Raw genomic sequence first — 18,846 nt, 5'->3', positions numbered from 1 at the left:
TAGGACTCAGCCCTCCCACAAACCTGAGCTCCTGAGCCCTGACCTCTGACATCCCCACCCACCAGTGGCCTGGAGAGGAGAAAGAAAGGAAAAACAGGGTTGGGAAGAGAACAGTGGAAAGGCTTTGCTCCAGTCTGGCTCAGGTTCACGAAGGTCTTGTCTGAAGGACATGTGGCAGAGTGGTGGCTTGCAGCCCTCCAGTCAAGGAAATACCATGGGGCTTCAGGGGAGCTGCTCATGGCTAACTGCCCCCCTACTGCTCAACACTGACCAGCAGGAGGTGCCAAACACCTACCCCCACTCCCGGCAGCCACCTCTGCAGCACAGCTCCTCAGTCAGCTCCCTCTGCTTCTGCTGGGCAGTCTGGAAGAAGCTGTTGATCTCAGAGCATTGCTCCTCTCTTTCTTCAAATTCACCCAATAAAGAAAGCCAAACACTGGAACAGGCTGGGGAGACACTCCTGCCTTTTCATCTTTGCTATACTAATCAGTAGAAATATATCTGTAATCATTTATGAGTCTGTTGAACCATTCCTCAGTATGGAGGCCAATTTCAATGACTTTCAGAGATAGACTTTTTACATTATTAGGAAGCCCCCCAAACATTGTCTACCACCCCTCTCACTCCCACTCCCACCCCCGGCAACTCTACGCCCACTGGTGATTTTATAGTTGTCTGACCCTGGGAACTAGCATAATCACACAGTGGGACACTGTTGATGGGCTGCAGAGTCTTCATGCCTACAGAGAGGTCCCTTCCATACTGGTAGACACCGACATGTTCCATCCGTTCTTCAGAGCATACTATACACTCCTTTCCTCCTCCAGAGCAACTACCACCCAACACACATGTCGTTTTTCGGTCACTAAGTCGTGTCTGACTCCGTGACCCCATGGACTGTACCATACCAGACTCCTTTGTCCTTTACTATCTCCCGGAGTTTGCTCAAATTCATGTCCACTGAGCCGGTGATGCTATCTAACCAACCATCTTTTATCCTCTGCCACCCTCATCTCCTTTTGCCCCGTCTTTCCCAGCATCAGGGTCTTTTCCAATGAGTCTGCTCTTTACATCAGGTGGCCAAAGAATTGGAGCTCCAGCTTCAGCAACAATTCTTCCAATAGCACTTCCCAGGCAAGAATACTGGAGTGGTTTGCCATTTCCTTCTCCAGGGGATCTTCATGACCCAGGGATTGAACTCGAGTCTCCTACATTGGCAAGCAGATTCTTTTCTACTGAGCCACCAGGGCAGCCACCCCAACACACATACAACCCACCAAATCCTGTCTCTGGAATAGCCAATTCCCTCCAACCCTGACTTTCTACCTGTAAGTCAGCCCTGTGAGGTTCTTCCTCTCTCCTTAACTCAAAGTTCGATCCCTCCTTGTTAAACACAGTTGGGATACAAAATATAAAATACAGGTTTGCATATTCAAAGAGAATATTTTTATTTGACCATGTGAAGAATTTTGGAAATGACAATACATTCAATATAAGCAATTCTAATACTGCCATCTTTTTTTTTTTTTAATACTGCCGTCTTACATTTCAAAGAGGCAGTAGAGAAAAGAGTATCATGGGTATTTTTATTACAGAGCAATGGTTTACCACAGCCCTCAAGAAACTGCATGGGGAGTCACCATGAGGATGAAAGTTGAAAAAACTCTCATTGCTGCAGCTCTGAGAATCCTTAGGTGGTGGCCGTGGAGGCAGGTGGTGGCCGTGGAGACTGGACAACATGCAGGCGTGTTCCATGGTCTGTTGCTGCCATCTTCTTTTGGTCTAGTGTAAAAAGAGAAGGTGGAAAATCTGCCAAAAATTCATGGCTCCATGCTGTGCTAAATAATGGCGCCTTGAGCAGCAAAACCCAGGGCTTTCAATAAACAAAAACAAAACTGCTTAGAAGCAGTCAGGAGGAACATTGGGCCATATTCCCTTAGGGTTACATCCTCCTCAGTGTTCCCAGATGTCAAGACACTATCTCGCCCATCTCTTAGGAACAGATATCCCTGTCCTCCCGCTTCTCTTTCCTCTGGCCTCCTTCAGCCCTGCCATTCCCACATCAACACTCAGTTCCAGAGTCTGCTTACACATTAGCCCCACAGGGCTAAGAGCTGGGATGTGCCACGCCTTCCTAAGTGCCAGGAGTCAATGTGGACAAGGAGACGAAACAGAAAAGACTCAGTGTGCGCATGCGTGCGTGCTCAGTCTCCCAGTCATGTTCAACTCTATGACCTGATGGACTGCAACCCGCCAGGCTCCTCTGTCCACGGGATTCTCCAGACAAGAATACCGGAGGGGATTGCCATGCCCTCCTCCAGGGGATCCTCCCCACCCAGGGACTGAACCCAGGTCCCATGTTTCCTGCATTGGCAGGCAGATTCTTTAACACTGCATCACCTGGGAAAGACTGAGTAGCTTATATTCACAATGCCACCGCGGTTCTCTTGTGCTATGACATTTGAGAACATTTCAAGATTAGAAGTGATTTCTAGAATAAAGTAAAATGTATTTTTAATTAGAAAACACTTTTCATACATTATTTATGGTACTTAAAAATGTCATGTCAAAAATTAACTTTTGCTGTTTTCTGAAAATATTTAAACATTATATAACACAAAATGATACTTTGAATACTTTGATACTTCGTCTGTGTTATCAAACTAGAAGATGTGTGTGTGAGCTTGTGTGTGTTCCGGGTTTACATGCGCTTTCGGGTGCAAATATTATATAAGCAGTACTCACACCTACACAATGACATAATACTTATAAAAAGCTCATGTAATATCCACAGAACAACACTGTATCTGCATCATAAAAGCCCTTCTCCTGCATACTTGTTTTTTAAATGGGGCTCATTTTACATTATGAGATATGCACATATTGTTAACAGTTCTCATATATACTTACCTGAGTGTCTTGGTTTATTTAAGGAAAAAAGAAAGACATGTTGTGATCAATAACACAATGCTTGAAAAGGATCACTCGTATATAATTGAGAAGTGGGACTGATTTGGTCAATAGCATCAGTCAAGCTATATTAAACATATTTTAACATAAACTGATTTTAGACTTGTGAGTGAAACAAAGAAATGCATTTTCTATGTTTAGCATAACTTATACCATTTATTCATGAGCACAATCTTCTAACCAACTATATTGCAAATAAGGAAATAACTAGAGTATTTAAACTCACCCATTTAATATGTTTTTAAATACTTTAGCTCCTTTCAGCTTCTCTAAGTTTCTGTTTTGTGCTTCAGTTTCTTCTGTTCCCCCAAAGTTGAAGGCAACTCCAAACTCACTGTCACATCCTCATCTGCATACTAGGGCCTCTCGCGGGTTATGTGCTATGAAGTAACGTAATAAGCTTTTCAGTTCAAATTTATTTTATATCTAACATTTAAATTCAGTTTAGAATTAACTTGGGGAATCCAAAGAATATTACCATTCTTAAATATGTGAAAAATTTACCTGTGAATTAATATTCCTTCTCATGAAGTTAAGTTTCAAAGTTCTTACCTAGGGATGTGCTCAAGACAATCACCAACAGTATCGCTCCCTCCCAGTTCACGGTTTAGCAGTCACAGCTTATTATTACAGAGTTTGGGATGTTTGGGGAGAAATATTACTGTAGGTTAAAACCTAGAAAAATTCACATAAGTAGTTGAGTGATAAAGATTTTACCCTAGCTGTTGTGTCCATAGGACAGATCCTGACTATTATTTTTGCACCCAAGCTAGAAATCAGCACTTCATTCTGGCAGTTATTTTAAGGGCCACACTCTGATGATATGCATGTACAGTCTTTTCATCACAGAATTTAGAAAAGTTAAAAACAAATATAATGTACTAATTTAAAATATACTGTCTTAGAGGAGCCTGGTGTGCTACAGTCCATGGGGTTGCAGTCAGTCGTGACTGATTATACGTGCATACACACAGAATCACAGATTTCATACATATGATGGAATATATGATTCTATATAATATAGAGCTGAAATATGTAAAAATTACTCAGGAAGCTGGATGTGTTGTATTTATACATATAGTAACGAACGCAAATATGATCACATATAATAGGTGATATATAATAATTAAAAATTAAAATATACTGTCTTTCATGTATCAGTTCAGTTCATTCGCTCAGTTGTGTCTGACTCTTTGCGATTCCATGGACCTGCAGCAGGCCAGGCCTCCCTGTCCATCACCAACTCTCGGAGCTTGTTCAGACTCATGACCATTGAGTTGGTGATGCCATCCAACCATTTCATCCTCTGTCGTCCCCTTCTCCTCCTGCCTTCAACCTTTGCCAGCATCAGGGTCTTTTCCAATGAGTCAGTTCTCTGCATCAGGTGGCCAAAGGATTGGATTTTCAGCTTCAGCATCAGTCCTTCCAGTGAATATTCAGGACTGATTTACTTTAGGATTGACTGGTTTGATCTCTCTTTCATATACACTGAAAATCATGTATGAACACTAAATTAAATGTTGATATTTAGCCTCTTACCTTCTGAGATGGTCCACACTCTGTGGAGTGTCTGTCCCAGGGCTGCTCTCCATCTTTTCAGATGGATCACATTCTATCTATGGAATGTGCACCTCTCTAAATAAATCCCCTTCTTACCTATCACTGTGTCTCTCACTGAATTCTTTCTATGACAAGGCATAAGAACTTGAGCTTCACTCAACTGACACCAGTTCTGGTTCTGGAGGATCTAAAGCCCCTACCCAGGTGGAAAATGGAATGATGACGCCGACCCTCCTGACTTCAGTCAACTAAAGCTTGGACTCTGTTGACCTTTGCCCCAATTCTATGCTGAATTCCCCTCTGCTCAAGCCCCTTCATGAATATGCACATACTCCTGGTTTAAAAATTATCCCCCTCAAAAAAATTAGCCAATTTTACAGTTCAGAGAGCAACTCCTTTGGAAAAAGATCCTTGTTCTCCTTACTTGGGGCAAGTAATAAATCCTTCCTTCTCCCCACTGCCCTCCCACAAATTTGTATTTCTTTACATCAAAGATTCCTCAATATATAAGTGATACCGGTAGATATTTAAAGTGCACTTCAAATAATTCTTCTATCAAGGATCTATTTTGGCAGCGCAGTGGTTCTTGGAGTATGGTCCGTGGGCCCCTAGAGGGGCTCCAGGATTGTTTCAAGTGGCCCATGAGGTCAAAACTATTTTTATAATACTACTAATAATACCAGATTAAATAATTTTACCTTCTAAATTCTAAAGAATTCGTAGAATTACTATTGACCCTTGAACAACATTTAGGTTAGACGTGCCCATCGTCTGTGCAGTCAAAAATCCAAGTATAAATTAAGTTGGCCCTCGATGGAAGCAGTTCCGCATCCATGGATTCAACCACCTTTGGATCCGATTGCGTAGTACTGTTGTATTTACTATTGAAAAAATCCACCTGTAAGTGGACCTACACAGTTCAGTCATGTTGTTCACGGGTCAACTGTACATGTGTTTTTAATTTTTTTCTTCTACATTCTAAAGAATGCACAGTGCAGTTTTCCAGAAGCTACAGGCGGTGATGCGCCAAGTGGTTTTACCTGCCAATACTTCTGCACCATTAGGGCAAATATCAACACAGTGAAAAGGACAAAGAGCATCTCCTTATTATGAGCTTAGTTTTGGACTTGCAAACGCTCTAAAAGACTCTCTGGTTCCCACCAGAGGGCTCCACATTCCACACTTTGAAAACTGCAGTATTAGGGTAATGAATCTTACCAGCAGGTGACAGAAGGTACAATTTCACATCTTCAAATTAATCCTAGTCATAATTTAAGATATTTTGAGTTATAAAATATAATCCTGGATTAGGCAAAACCTTCTCAGACATATTACAAAACTACAAGCAACAAGAGAAAAAATAAATTAGAATTCACAAAAACTTTTAAGCTTCAAAGGTTTAGTTCAGATCAGTTGTTCAGTCACGTCAGACTCCTTGCAATCCCAGGCACTGCAGCACACCAGGCTTCCCTGTCCATTATTAACTCCTGGAGCCTGCTCAAACTCATGTCCATTGAGTTGGTGATGCCATCCAACCATCTCATCCTCTGTCGTCCCCTTCTCCTCCTGTCTTCAATCTTTCCCAGCATCACAGGGTCTTTTCCAATTAGTTCTTTGCATCAAGTATTGGAGTTTCAGCTTCAGCATCAGTCCTTCCAATGAATATTCAGGACTGATTTACTTTAGGATGGACTGGTTGGATTTCCTTGCAATCCAAGGGACTCTCAAGATTCTTCTCCAATACCACAGTTCAAAAGCATCAATTCTTCAGCGCTCAGCTTTCTTTATGGTCCAACTCTCACATCCATCCATGACCACTGGAAAAACCATAGCTTTGACTAGATGGACCTTCAAACGTTACCATCAAGTAAAAAGACAACCCACAGAATGGGAAAAAATACGTATGTCTGATAAGCGACCTGTATCCAGAATACATAAAAACTCTTATAGTAATCAAACTTGAAATGAGTAAAAGAACTGAACAGACATTTCTTCAAAGAAGAGATAGTTAATAAACACATGAAAAATAGTGAATATCATGAACCATCAGGGAAATGTAAATCAAAACCCCAATGACATACAATTTCATATCCATTAGGATGGCTATAACTGAAAAGACAGATAACAAGTATTGACAGGGTTGTGAAGAAATTGGAAAACTCACATATTACTATGGGAATGTAAAATAGTACAGTCACTTTGGAAAGGAGTGTGGGAATTTCCTCAAACAAAAGGAGTTGCCATATGACCTAGCAATTCCACTCCTAGATATATACCCAAGAAAGATAAAAACATATATCCACACAAAGACCTATAAATGAAGGCTCAAACAGTCAGAAGATGGAAACAATGCAAATCTCTATCAACTGATGACTGCATAAAAAAATGTATCACCATACAATTGAATATTATTCAGCTATAAAAAGGAGTGAAGTACTAGTATATGCTACATCATAGATAAGCCTTTTTGAAAACATCATGGTAAGTGAAGGAAGCCAGTCACAAAAGAGCAAATATTATTTCATTTATATGAGATGAGATGTTCTGAATAGGTGGACCTATAAAGAAAGTAGATTGTTACATAGGGTTGGGGCAGAGGAGAGTGAGAGAATGCTGAGTGACTACTAATGAGTATGGGGTTTCTTTGGGGAGTGATAAAAATGTTCTAAAATTGATTATGACAATGGTTGCAAAACTCTTTGAACATACAAAAAGCCACCGAATAGTACATTTTTTAGAAAGATTTACTTATTTTATATTTTGGCTGTGGGGGGTCTTCATTGCTGCGTGTGGGCTCTCTCTAGTTGGGATGAGAGGGGCTACTCTTCGTTGCGGTGCAAAGGCTTCTCACCGCACTGGTTTCTCTTGTGGAGTGTGGGCCCTAGGGCACAGGGGCTCAGTAGCTCCGGCTCCTGGGCTCTAGAGCATAGGATCAGGGTTGAGGGGCATGGGCTCCGTTGCTCAGTGGCATGTGGGATCTTCCTGGAGCAGGGACTGAACCCTTGTCCCCTGCACCGGCAGGCAGATTCTTAACCAGTGGACCATCAGGGAAGCCCTGAATTGTACATTTTTAAAAGTGACTTCTATGGTATGTGAATTATACTGAAATGAAACTGTTACATGCACACACAAGTCAGTGCCCTTATTATGACTTTAAGACTCTACATGACCTACCCCTAACATTCTAACCTCATTTCCTACTATCAATCCCTTCCTTTCTCCACACTAACCTTTGCCGCAAAGATGCTATCAGGCATGTTGTCACCTCCGGTCTTTTGCATTTGGTTTTTCCTCTGCTTCAAATGTTCTTCTCTCAGATATGTAAATTCTCCCATTCCTTTCAAGCTTTTACCAAAAAATTACTTTCCAAATGAGATCTTCAACTCTTATCGAAATGAAAATTTCAACCCTCTCTGACATACCTTATCAATCTCCATTCTGCTTTTTTCTCTCTAGCATTTCCTATTATCTAATATGCCAGATATTCTATTTCTTTATTTCTTGTCTTATTATTTTTATTGAATAAAAAGCTCACTTACAGTACTATATTAGTTTCAGTTATCAGTTCAGTTCAGTCGCTCAGTCATGTCCAACTCTTTGCAACCTGAAGGACTTCAGCATGCCACGCTTCTCTGTCCATCACCAACTTCCAGAGCCTGCTCAAACTCATGTCCATCCAAAAATCTCATCTTCTGTCATCCCTTTTTCCTTCTGCCTTCAATCTTTGCCAGAATTTGGGTCTTTTCCAATGAGGCAGTTCTCTGTATCAGGAGTCCAAAGTATTGGAGTTAAAGCTTCAGCATCAGTCCTTCCAATGAACATTCAGGTCTGATTTCCTGTAGGATTGGCTGGTTTGATCTTCTTGCAGTCCAAGGGACTTTCAAAACTCTTCTCCAACATCACAGTTCAAAAGTATCAATTCTTCAGTGCTCAGCTTTTTTTATAGTCCAACTACTGGAAAAAAACCATAGCTTTGACTAGACAGACCTTTGTCGGCAAAGTAATGTCTCTTTTTTAATATGCTGTCTAGGTTTCTCATAGTTTTTCCTTCAAGAAGCGAGCATCTTTCATGGCTGCAATCGCCATCTGGAGTGATTGTGGAGCCGAAAAAATGTCTGTCACTGTTTCCATTGTTTCCCCAGCTATTTGCCATGAAGTGACGGGACCAGATGCCATGATCTTAGTTTTCTGAATGTTGAGTTTTTTAATGTTGAGTTCTGAATGTGGAGTGAAAAAGCCAACTTTTTCACTCTCCTCTTTCATTTTGATCAAGAGCCTCTTTAGTTCTTCAAGTTCTGCCGTAAAAGAGTGGTGTCATCTGCACATCTGAGGTTACTGATATTTCTCCCAGCAATTTTGATTCCAGCTTGTGCATCATCCAGCCCAGCATTTCACATGATCTACTCTGCATATAAGTTAAATCAGCAGGGTGACAATATACAGCTTTGATATACTCCTTTTCCTATTTGGAACCAGGCTGTTGTTCCATGTCCAGTTCTAACTGTTGCTTCCTGACCTGCATACAGATTTCTCAAGAGGCAGGTCAGGTCGTCTGGTATTCCTATCTCTTGAAGAATTTTCCACAGTTTATTGTGATCCACACAGGTAAAGGCTTTGGTACAGTCAATAAAGCAGAAATAGATGTTTTTCTGGAACTCTCTTGCTTTTTCGATGATCCAGCAGATGTTGGCAATTTGATCTCTGGTTCCTCTGCCTTTTCTAAAACCAGCTTGAACATCAGGAAGTTCACGGTTCACGTATTGCCGAAGCCTGGCTTGGAGAATTTTGAGCACTGCTTTGCTAGCGTGTGAGATGAATGCAATTGTGTGGGAGTTTGAGCATTCTTTGGCATTGCCTTTCTTTGGGATTGGAATGAAAACTGACCTTTTCCAGTCCTGTGTCCACTGCTGAGGTTTCCAAATTTGCTGGCATATTGAGTACAGCACTTTCACAGCATCATCTTTTAGGATTTGAAATAGCTCAACTGGAATTCCATCACCTCCATTAGCTTTGTTCGTAAATGCTTTCTAAGGCCCACTTGACTTCACATTCCAGGATGTCTGGCTTTAGGTGTGATTACACCATTGTGATTATCTGGGTCATGAGATCTTTTTTGTACAATTCTTCTGTGTATTCTTGCCACTTCTTCTGAATATCTTCTGCTTCTGTTAGGTCCCTACCATTTCTGTCCTTTATTGAGCCCATCTTTGCATGAGATGTTCCCTTGGTATCTCTAATTTTCTTGAAGAGATCTCTAGTCTTTCCCATTCTATTGTTTTCCTCTATTTCTTCATACTGGAAGACAGTATGGAGATTCTCAAAAAACTAAAAGTAGAACTGACATACAACCTAGCAATCCCATTCCTGGGCTTGTATCCAAAGAAAACCATAATTCAAAAAGATACATGTTCCCCAATGTTCAGAGCTGAACTGTTTACAATAGCCAAGACCTGCAGGCAATCCAAGTGCCCATTAACCAATGATTGGTTTAGGAAGATGTGGCATATATATATAGAATGGAATATTACTCAGTCATAAAATAGAATGAAATTCTGCCATTTGCAGTTGTGTGGATGGACCTACAGAATATTATGCTTAGTGAAATAAGTCAGAGAAAGACAAATACCATATGATACCACTTTTTTGTGGAATCTAAAAAATACAAATGAATGTATGTGCAAAACAGAAACAGACTCACAGAGAAAACAAACTTGTGGTTACCAATGGGGAGAGGGAAGTGGGGAAGGATAAACTGGGGGTATGGGATTAACCGATACAAACTACTGTGTATAAAATAAACAGCAAAGATACACTGTATAGCAGGGGAATGATACCCATTATCTTCTAATTACAGTGTAGTATACCACTTCTGGACATGGAACAACAACTGGTTCCAAATAGGAAAAGGAGTGCATGAAGGCTGTAATATTGTCACCCTGCTTATTTAACTTCTATGCAGAGTACATCATGAGAAACGCTGGGCTGAAGGAAGCACAAGCTGGAATCAAGATTGCCAGGAGAAATATCAATAACCTCAGATATGCAGATGACACCACCCTTATGGCAGAAAATGAAAAAGAACTAAAGAGCCTCTTAATGAAAGTGAAAGAAGAGAGTGAAAAAGTTGGCTTAAAGCTCAGCATTCAGAAAACTAAGATCATGGCATCTGGTCCCATCACTTTATGGCAAATAGATGGGGAAACAGTGGCTGACTTTATTTTTCTGGGCTCCAAACTCACTGCGGATGGTGATTGCAGCCATGAAATTAAAAGACGCTTACTTCTTGGAAAGAAAGTTTATGACCAACCTAGATAGCATATTAAAAAGCAGAGACATTACTTTGCCAAAAAGGTCCATCTAGTCAAGGCTATGGTTTTTCCAGTGGTCATGTATGGATGTGAGAGTTAGACTGTGAAGAAGGCTGAGCGCCGAAGAATTGATGCTTTAGAACTATGGTGTTGGAGAAGACTCTTGAGAGTCCCTTGGACTGCAAGGAGATCCAACCAGTCCATTCTGAAGGAGATCAGTCCTGGGTGTTCATTGGAAGGACTCATGTTGAAGCTGAAACTCCAATACCTTGGCCACCTGATGTGAAGAGCTGACTCATTGGAAAAGACTGATGCTGGGAAAGACTGAGGGCAGGAGGAGAAGGGGACGACAAAGGAACAGATGGTTGGATGGCATCAGCAACTCCGTTGACATAAGTCTGAGTAAACTCCGGGAGTTGGTGATGGACAGGGAGGCCTGGCGTGCTGAAGTCCACGGAGTCACAAAGAGTGGGACACTACTTTGCAACTCAGTAACAACAAACACTATTTTCCAGTGGCTGCAATAATTTACATTTCTACCAATAGCGTATAAACGTTCTCTTTTCTCCACATCCTCCCCAACATTTGTTATTTGTAGACTTTTGTTGATAGCCATTCTCACAGGTGTGAGGTGACACCTCATTGTGGTTTTGATTTGCATTTCTCTCATGATTAGCAAAGTTGAGCATGTTTTCATGTACCTGTTAGCCATCTGTATGACTTCTCAGGAAAAATGTTAATTTAGGTCTTCTCATTTTTGATTGGTTTGTTTGCTCTTTGAGTTGTATAAGCTGTTAATATATATTTAATATTAACTCCTGTCACATCATTTGCAAATATTTTCTCACACGCCATAGTTTTTTTCATTTTGTCAAGTTTCCTTTGCTGTGCAAAAGCTTTTTAAGTTTAAATAGGCCTAATTCATTTATTTTTGCTTTTATGTCTTTGCCTTAGGAGACTAATCAAAAAAAAATTGCTATGATTTATTTCAAACAGTGTTTTGTTTTTTTTTCTTTAGGCGTTTTATGGATTCTGGTCTTACATGTAGGTCTTTAAAGCATTTTGAGTTTATTTTGCATGTGGTGTGAGGGAATATTCTAACCTCACTATTTTAAATGTAGCTTTTGTTTTCCCAGTACCACTTGTTGAAGAGACTGTCTTTTCTCCATTATATATTTTTGATACCTTTGTTGTAGATAATTGACCATAGGTGTATGGATTCATTTCTGGGCACAGCATTGATCTGTAACTCTGCTTTTTTGCTAGTATCACACTGCTTTGATTACTGGAGCTTAGGAGTATAGTCTAAACTCTAAGAGGGTTATATGACCAGTTTGAAGATGGTTTTAGTATGGTAGATCATAGTAACCATGGTAATGAAGATTAGACATAGACTGAGCTTATTGTTGGCCTTTTTAAAGATGAAAAGCCATAAATTAATCAATCTTATTCTCTCACATTGACATGAGTAAAATGGATTAATAACAGAACTCTAAAAGATGAACTATGGAATGTTTATTATATACTCTACTGAGTACACATGTACTATCCTTTTCAATTCTCACAATAATTCTATAAGGTAGGTTTCTTATCTTCCATATGTTGATAAGGAAGTTGAGATACAAACATATTAGTAGCCATGCCGACATCATAAAGTTGCTAAGTGATGGACTCGAGATTAATATCCAATGCCTGAGCTCTGAGCTCTTTTCTTGACATCAGATTTGGCTAAGAGGGATCAGCTTCAAGGTCTACAGTATTCCTCAAAGTACCCCAATCTCCCCTAAAAACAAGTGTCAAGTTACACACAAGAACTTGGAGGGACAAAAAAGTAATTATGCTGTATGAAAAATGCCAATCTTAAAAAGTTACAAACTGTATGATTTTAATTTTTATAACCTTCATGACAAGATTATACAGATTGAGAACAGATTAGGTGTTGAGTGCAAGGCTTTAATTGTGCAAGAATTGTGCAAGACAATTCTTCCTTCCAACCAAGTGAGGATTGGAGCCACAGGTAGTTTTCTCGTTGCTACTAGAGATATATACACTATATACAATTTTCTACCCAAAGAACGAAATACTCATTACTTTCTAATTATAAACAAATGTATTAGTGTGGACTCAAGAAGATAGCAATGTGTTCATCAAAGAGCAAATCCAGTCACCTCAACGGGGATCGACGGTTGATGAATCATTTTCTTACCCCCGGCCCCTACGCGACCCTTCGACACCAAGTAAGACCTGGGACCCAACGGCCTGTCCTCACCCTTAGTTCATCTCCATATCACACTCAGAGACTCCCTGAGGGGAGGAAATGGCCCAGGTTCACAGACCATGTGAACTGCCACGCCCTGAGTCAGATTCCGGGGGATATGGGGCCTGGTACTCCCGATAGTCTGGACCTCACTTGATCGGCTCTGTAGCCTTCCAGAGCTCCGAGGTGAGTGAAGGCCACCACCAGGACCCCACAGCCTCCCCTTCCCCACCTCCTGATGGCCGGTCCTTCCCCTGCTCCCCAGTTGAGTTACCTGTCACAGACCAACGTGTCTGTAAAGAAACCACATGACGACGCCAAGCAGTTAACTGCTGTTCTAGCTCTGAGCTTGCGGCCCTTAGTGTGTCTGAGCATGCGCTCCTCTCAGCCAATCAGAAGCAAGAGGGAGCTGGCGGGCGCCTCTGAGTGGCTAGCCTGAAGGCGCAAGTCTTGCAGCCAATCAGAGCCAAATGGGCTCAGAGGCAGCGGCTCGGTGGGAGTGTGTCCTTTCGTTTGAGGCTGGAAGTTTATCCAGAGCTCCCCAGGAGTAACTTGAGTAGGGGCGGTCACCTTTTGGCCTGTGAAGGTCAACAAAGAGAGGCATGTCTTGGGGATTCGTGTGGGGCAAGGGCTACAGGAACATCTAGGCATCTCACCATTGTGCTGTCAGGCTCAGCGCTGTGAGTAAAAGGAGGCTGAATATCCGATCCTGAATTCATACTGATTCCTCTGCCATAAATGCCCTTCTTGCTTTCCTACGTAGTTAACTCCAGTTCTTTCAAAGGCCGATGCAGTGCCATCTTGTCCTTCTCCTCTAAACCTCCTCCAACCTGGTAGCCTCTGATCTCAGGCATACCGACCTTAATCATCCTGCATGGAGACTGCCCTGCTATTGTGCCACTCCCTACCACATAACACTAGGGGCTTGTCACACAGCCAGGAAGTGAAGGCAGGTTGCGTAACAACAGCCTGTAAGGGCTCTGGAGACCGAGACCAAGCCTCGCTCAGAGCCAGCTTTCACAGCCATCAAGCTTCGTAGCCTCGGAGGAGAATTAACCCCTCTGAGTTCAGCTTGCTCATCTGCACAAGGGAGAAAATGGAAAAGCCTCCATTTGAATTGTTGGGCGACTTCAACTGTAACAGGACAGATAAACGCATCCCAGGCTCTTGTAATTTCCCTAACTGTCTGGAGAATGGAAGGAGTTCAGGGCTGAGGAGTGGGAAGGGGATCAGTAAAATCCCATGGACGGAGGAGCCTGATAGGCTGCAGTCCATGGGGTCGCTCCAAGTCAGACACGACTGAGCGACTTCACTTTCACTTTTCACTTTCATGCATTGGAGGAGGAAATGGCAACCCACTCCAGTATTCTTGCCTGGAGAATCCCAGGGACGGGGGAGCCTGATGGGCTGCCATCTATGGGGTCGCACAGAGTCGGACACGACTGAAGCGACTTAGCAGCAGCAGCAGCATCTTCTGATACCTAAAGGCTTCTTTGTTGTTGTTGTTGTTTAGTCGCTAAGTTGTGTCCTACTTACTGGGACTCCATGGTCTGTAGCCCGCAAGGCTCACCTGTCCATGGGATTTCTCTGGACAGGATTGCCATTTCCTTCTCCAAGGGATCTTCCTGACCCAGCTCTCCAGGGGATCAAACCCAGGTCTCCTGCATTGGCAGATGGATTCTTTACTCCTGAGCCACTGGGGAAGCTCAAAGGTTTCTTTCAGTTCAGTTAAACTCAGTCCTTCAGTCGTGTCCGACTCTTTGCGACCCCATGAACTTCAGCACGACAGGCCTGCCTGTCCATCACCAACTCCCGGAGTTCACCCGAACTCATGTCCATTGAGCTGGTGATGCCATCCAACCATCTTATCCTCTGTCATGCCCTTCTCCTCCTGCCCTCAATCTTTCCCAGCATCAGGGTTTTTTCAAATGAGTTAATTCTTCGCATCAGGTGGCCAAAGTATTGGAGTTTCAGCTTCAACATCAGTCCTTCCAATGAACACCTAGGACAGATCTCCTTTAGGATGGACTGGTTGGATCTCCTTGCAGTCCAAGGGACTCTCAAGAGTCTTCTCCAACACCACAGTTCTAAAGCATCAATTCTTCGGCGTTCAGCTTTCCTTATGGTCCAACTCTCACATCCATACATGACTACTGGAAAAACCATAGCCTTGACTAGACGGACCTTTTTGGCAAAGTAATGTCTCTGCTTTTTAATACGCGGTTTAGGTTGGTCAAAACTTTCCAAGGAGCAAGTGTCTTTTAATTTCATGGCTACAGTCACCATTTACAGTGATTTTGGAGCCCCCAAAAATAAAGTCAGCACTGTTTCCACTGTTTCCCCATCTATTTGCCATGACGTGATGGGACTGGATGCCATGATCTTAGTTTTCTGAATGTTGAACTTTAAGCCAACTTTTTCACTCTCTTCTTTTATTTTCATCAAGAGGCTCTTTAGTTCTTCTTTGCTTTCTGCCATAAGGGTGGTGTCATCTACATATCTGAGGTTATTGATATTTCTCCTGGCAATCTTGATTCTAGCTTGTGCTTCACCCAGCCAGGCATTTCGCATGATCTACTCTGCATATAAGTTAAATAAGTAGGGTGACAATATACCACCTTGACGTACTCCTTTTCCTATCTGGAACCAGTCTGTTGTTCCATGTCCAGTTCTAACTGTTGCTTCCTGACCTGCATACAGATTTCTCAAGAGGCAGGTCAGGTGGTCTGGTATTCCTATCTCTTTCAGAATTTTCCACAGTTTATTGTGATCCACACAGGCAAAGGCTTTGGCATAGTCAATACAGCAGAAATAAATGTTTTTCTGGAACTCTCTTGCTTTTTCGATGATCCAGCAGATGTTGGCAATTTGATCTCTGGTTCCTCTGCCTTTTCTAAAACCAGCTTGAACATCTGGAAGTTCACAGTTCACGTATTGCTGAAGCCTGGCTTGAAGAATTTTGAGCATTACTTTGCTAGTGTGTGAGATGAGTGCAACTGTGCAGGAGTTTGAGCATTCTTTCGCATTGCCTTTCTTTGGGATTGGAATGAAAACTGACCTTTTCCAGTCCTGGGGCCACTGCTGAGTTTTCCAAATTTGCTGGCATATTGAGCGCAGCACTTTCACAGCATCATCTTTTAGGATTTGAAATAGCTCAACTGGAATTCCATCACCTCCACTAGCTTTGTTCATAGTGATGCTTTCTAAGGCCCAATTGACTTCACATTCCAGGATGTCTGGCTCTAGGTGAGTGATCACACCATCGTGATTATCTGGGTCATGAAGATCTTTTTTTGTATAGTTCTTCTGTGTAGTCTTGCCACCTCTTCTTAATATCTTCTGCTTCTATTAGGTCCATACCATTTCTGTCCTTTATTGAGCCCATCTTTGCATGAGATATTCCCTTGGTATCTCTAATTTTCTTGAAGAGATCTCTAGTCTTTCCCATTCTATTGTTTTCCTCTATTTCTTTGCACTGATCACTGAGGAAGGCTTTCTTATTTCTCACTGCTATTCTTTGGAACGCTGTATTCAAATGGGTATATCTTTCCTTTTCTCCTTTGCTTTTCACTTCTCTTCTTTTCACAGCTATTTGTAAGGCCTCCTCAGACAACCATTTTGCCTTTTTGCATTTGTTTTTCTTGGGGATGGTTTTGATCCCTATCTCCTGTACAATGTCACCAACCTCCATCCATAGTTCATCAGGCAGTCAATCAGATCTAGTCCCTTAAATGTATTTTTCACTTCCACTGTATAATCATGAGGGGTTTGATTTAGGTCATACCTGAATGATCTAGTTTTTCCTCACATTCTTCAATTTAAGTCTGAATTTGGCATTAAGGAGTTCATGATCTGAGCCACAGTCAGCTCCCAGTCTTGTTTTTGCTGACTGTATAGAGCTTCTCCCTCTTTCGCTGCAAAAATATAATCAATCTGATTTTGGTGTTGGTCATCTGGTGATGTCCATGTGTAGAGTCTTCTCTTGTGTTGTTGGAAGAGGGTGTTTGCTATGACCAGTGTGTTTTCTTGGCAAAACTCTATTAGCCTCTGCCCTGCCTCACTCTGTACTCCAAGGCCAAATCTGCCTGTTACTCCAGGTATTTCTTGACCTCCTACTTTTGCATTCCAGTCCCCTATAATGAAAAGGACATCTTTTTGGGGTGTTAGTTCTAAAAGGTCTTGTAGGTCATAGAACCATTCAACTTCAGCTTCTTCAGTGTCACTTGTTGGGGCATAGACTTGGATTACCGTGATATAGAATGATTTGCCTTGGAAATGAACAGGGATCATTCTGTCATTTTTGAGATTGTAGCCAAGTACTGCATTTCAGACTCTTTTCTTGACTATGAGGGCTACTTCATTTCTTCTAAGGGACTCTTGCCCACAATAGTAGATATAATGGTCATCTGAGTTAAATTCACCCTTTCCAGTCCATTTTAGTTCACTGATTCCTAGAATGTCGACGTTCACTCTCGCCATCTCCTGTTTGACCACTTCCAATTTGCCTTGATTAATGGACCTAACATTCCAGGTTCCTATGCAATATTGCTCTTTACAGCATCGGACCTTGCTTCTATCACCAGTCACATCCACAACTGGGTGTTGTTTTTGCTTTGGCTCTGTCTCTTCATTCTTTCTGGAGTTATTTCTCCACTGATCTCCAGTAGCATATTGGGCACCTACTGACCTGGGGAGTTCCTCTTTCAGTATCCTATCATTTTGCCTTTTCATACTGTTCATGGGGTTCTCAAGGCAAGAATACTGAGGTGGTTTGCCATCCCCTTCTCCAGTGGAACACATTCTGTCAGACCTCTCCACCATTACCCGTCCATCTTGGGTGGCCCCACATGGCATGGCTTAGTTTCATTGAGTTAGACAAGGCTGTGGTCCATGTGATCAGATTGGCTAGTTTTCTGTGATCGTGGATTCAGTCTGTCTGCTCTCTGATGTGCTCTCTCAATGCCTACAGTCTTACTGGGGTTTCTCTTACCTTGGACGTCGGGTATCTCTTCACAGCTGCTCCAGCAAAGCACAGCCACTGCTCCTTACCTTGGATGTGGGGAATCTCCTCTTGGCCACCACTCCTGACCTTGGACATGGGGTATCTCCTTTCAGCCCCTTCAGCACCACGCAAGCTTTCTTTAGGAAAAGACATTTCCAGATTGTGGGCAGCTCAAGATGGCATCAGTAGAACTGGGCCCAGCAGATGGAGGCCCCAGGAAAATGGCTTGCCTCAGAGGTGAAGTCCCCATACCAGGAGGGTTCCAATAGGAAAAGGCTATGTCTGGAGCTGACAAAAAAACCCACAGGGGACTTCCCTGGTGGTCCAGTGGTTGGTTAAGACTCTGCGCTTCCACTGCAGGGGGCACAAGTTCGATCCTGGTCAGGGAACTAAGATCCCTGCTGCATGGCCAAAAAAAAAAAAAAAAAAAGACCCTTCAGACTTTATCCAAGACTCAGAACCTGTGACTGAGAAAGGAAGACATTCTGCAGCATTTTCCCTTCTGAATGCAAACCTTGTTGCGTCTAAAATGAGAGCACTGGGCTGAACATCTTTAGGGGGGGCAACTGGGCTAGGAAGGGTGGTACAACCTTGGGAAAAAACCCAACACCCCCAAACCCTTCCACTGTAAATCCTTGACCTCATGCCCATTCATCAGGAGCGCCTTCTCCCACCCCACCCCAACATCCTCTATCATTCTCTCAGTGTTTCCTCCACATTCAACATACTAAGTACTAAATACTAAAATC

At 42.3% G+C, this 18,846-nt stretch overlaps 2 long non-coding RNA genes across 4 annotated transcripts; both read right to left on the bottom strand.

Moving 5' to 3' along the window:
• Nucleotides 1-1,423: 1,423 nt before the first annotated feature.
• Nucleotides 1,424-13,525, bottom strand: LOC129635377 (uncharacterized). 3 transcript variants are annotated; one of them, XR_008706255.1, is made up of 6 exons: nt 13,370-13,489; nt 5,749-5,869; nt 3,523-3,645; nt 3,197-3,350; nt 2,401-2,491; nt 1,424-1,782 (listed from the first exon to the last, which is right to left on the bottom strand). It is a non-coding gene; the product is annotated as an uncharacterized LOC129635377 (long non-coding RNA). The 3 variants fall into 3 exon arrangements; XR_008706256.1 differs by having other exon boundaries at nt 5,749-5,791; nt 13,370-13,463; XR_008706254.1 differs by lacking the exon at nt 5,749-5,869 and having other exon boundaries at nt 13,370-13,525.
• Nucleotides 5,880-8,613, bottom strand: LOC129635379 (uncharacterized). Its single transcript, XR_008706258.1, has 3 exons — nt 7,953-8,613; nt 7,761-7,875; nt 5,880-6,347 (listed from the first exon to the last, which is right to left on the bottom strand). It is a non-coding gene; the product is annotated as an uncharacterized LOC129635379 (long non-coding RNA).
• Nucleotides 13,526-18,846: the final 5,321 nt, after the last annotated feature.

The sequence above is a fragment of the Bubalus kerabau genome, chromosome 20 (assembly GCF_029407905.1).
Source record: "Bubalus kerabau isolate K-KA32 ecotype Philippines breed swamp buffalo chromosome 20, PCC_UOA_SB_1v2, whole genome shotgun sequence".
NCBI classification, from domain to species: domain Eukaryota; kingdom Metazoa; phylum Chordata; class Mammalia; order Artiodactyla; family Bovidae; genus Bubalus; species Bubalus kerabau.
This window is presented reverse-complemented; position numbering and strand designations above follow the sequence as displayed.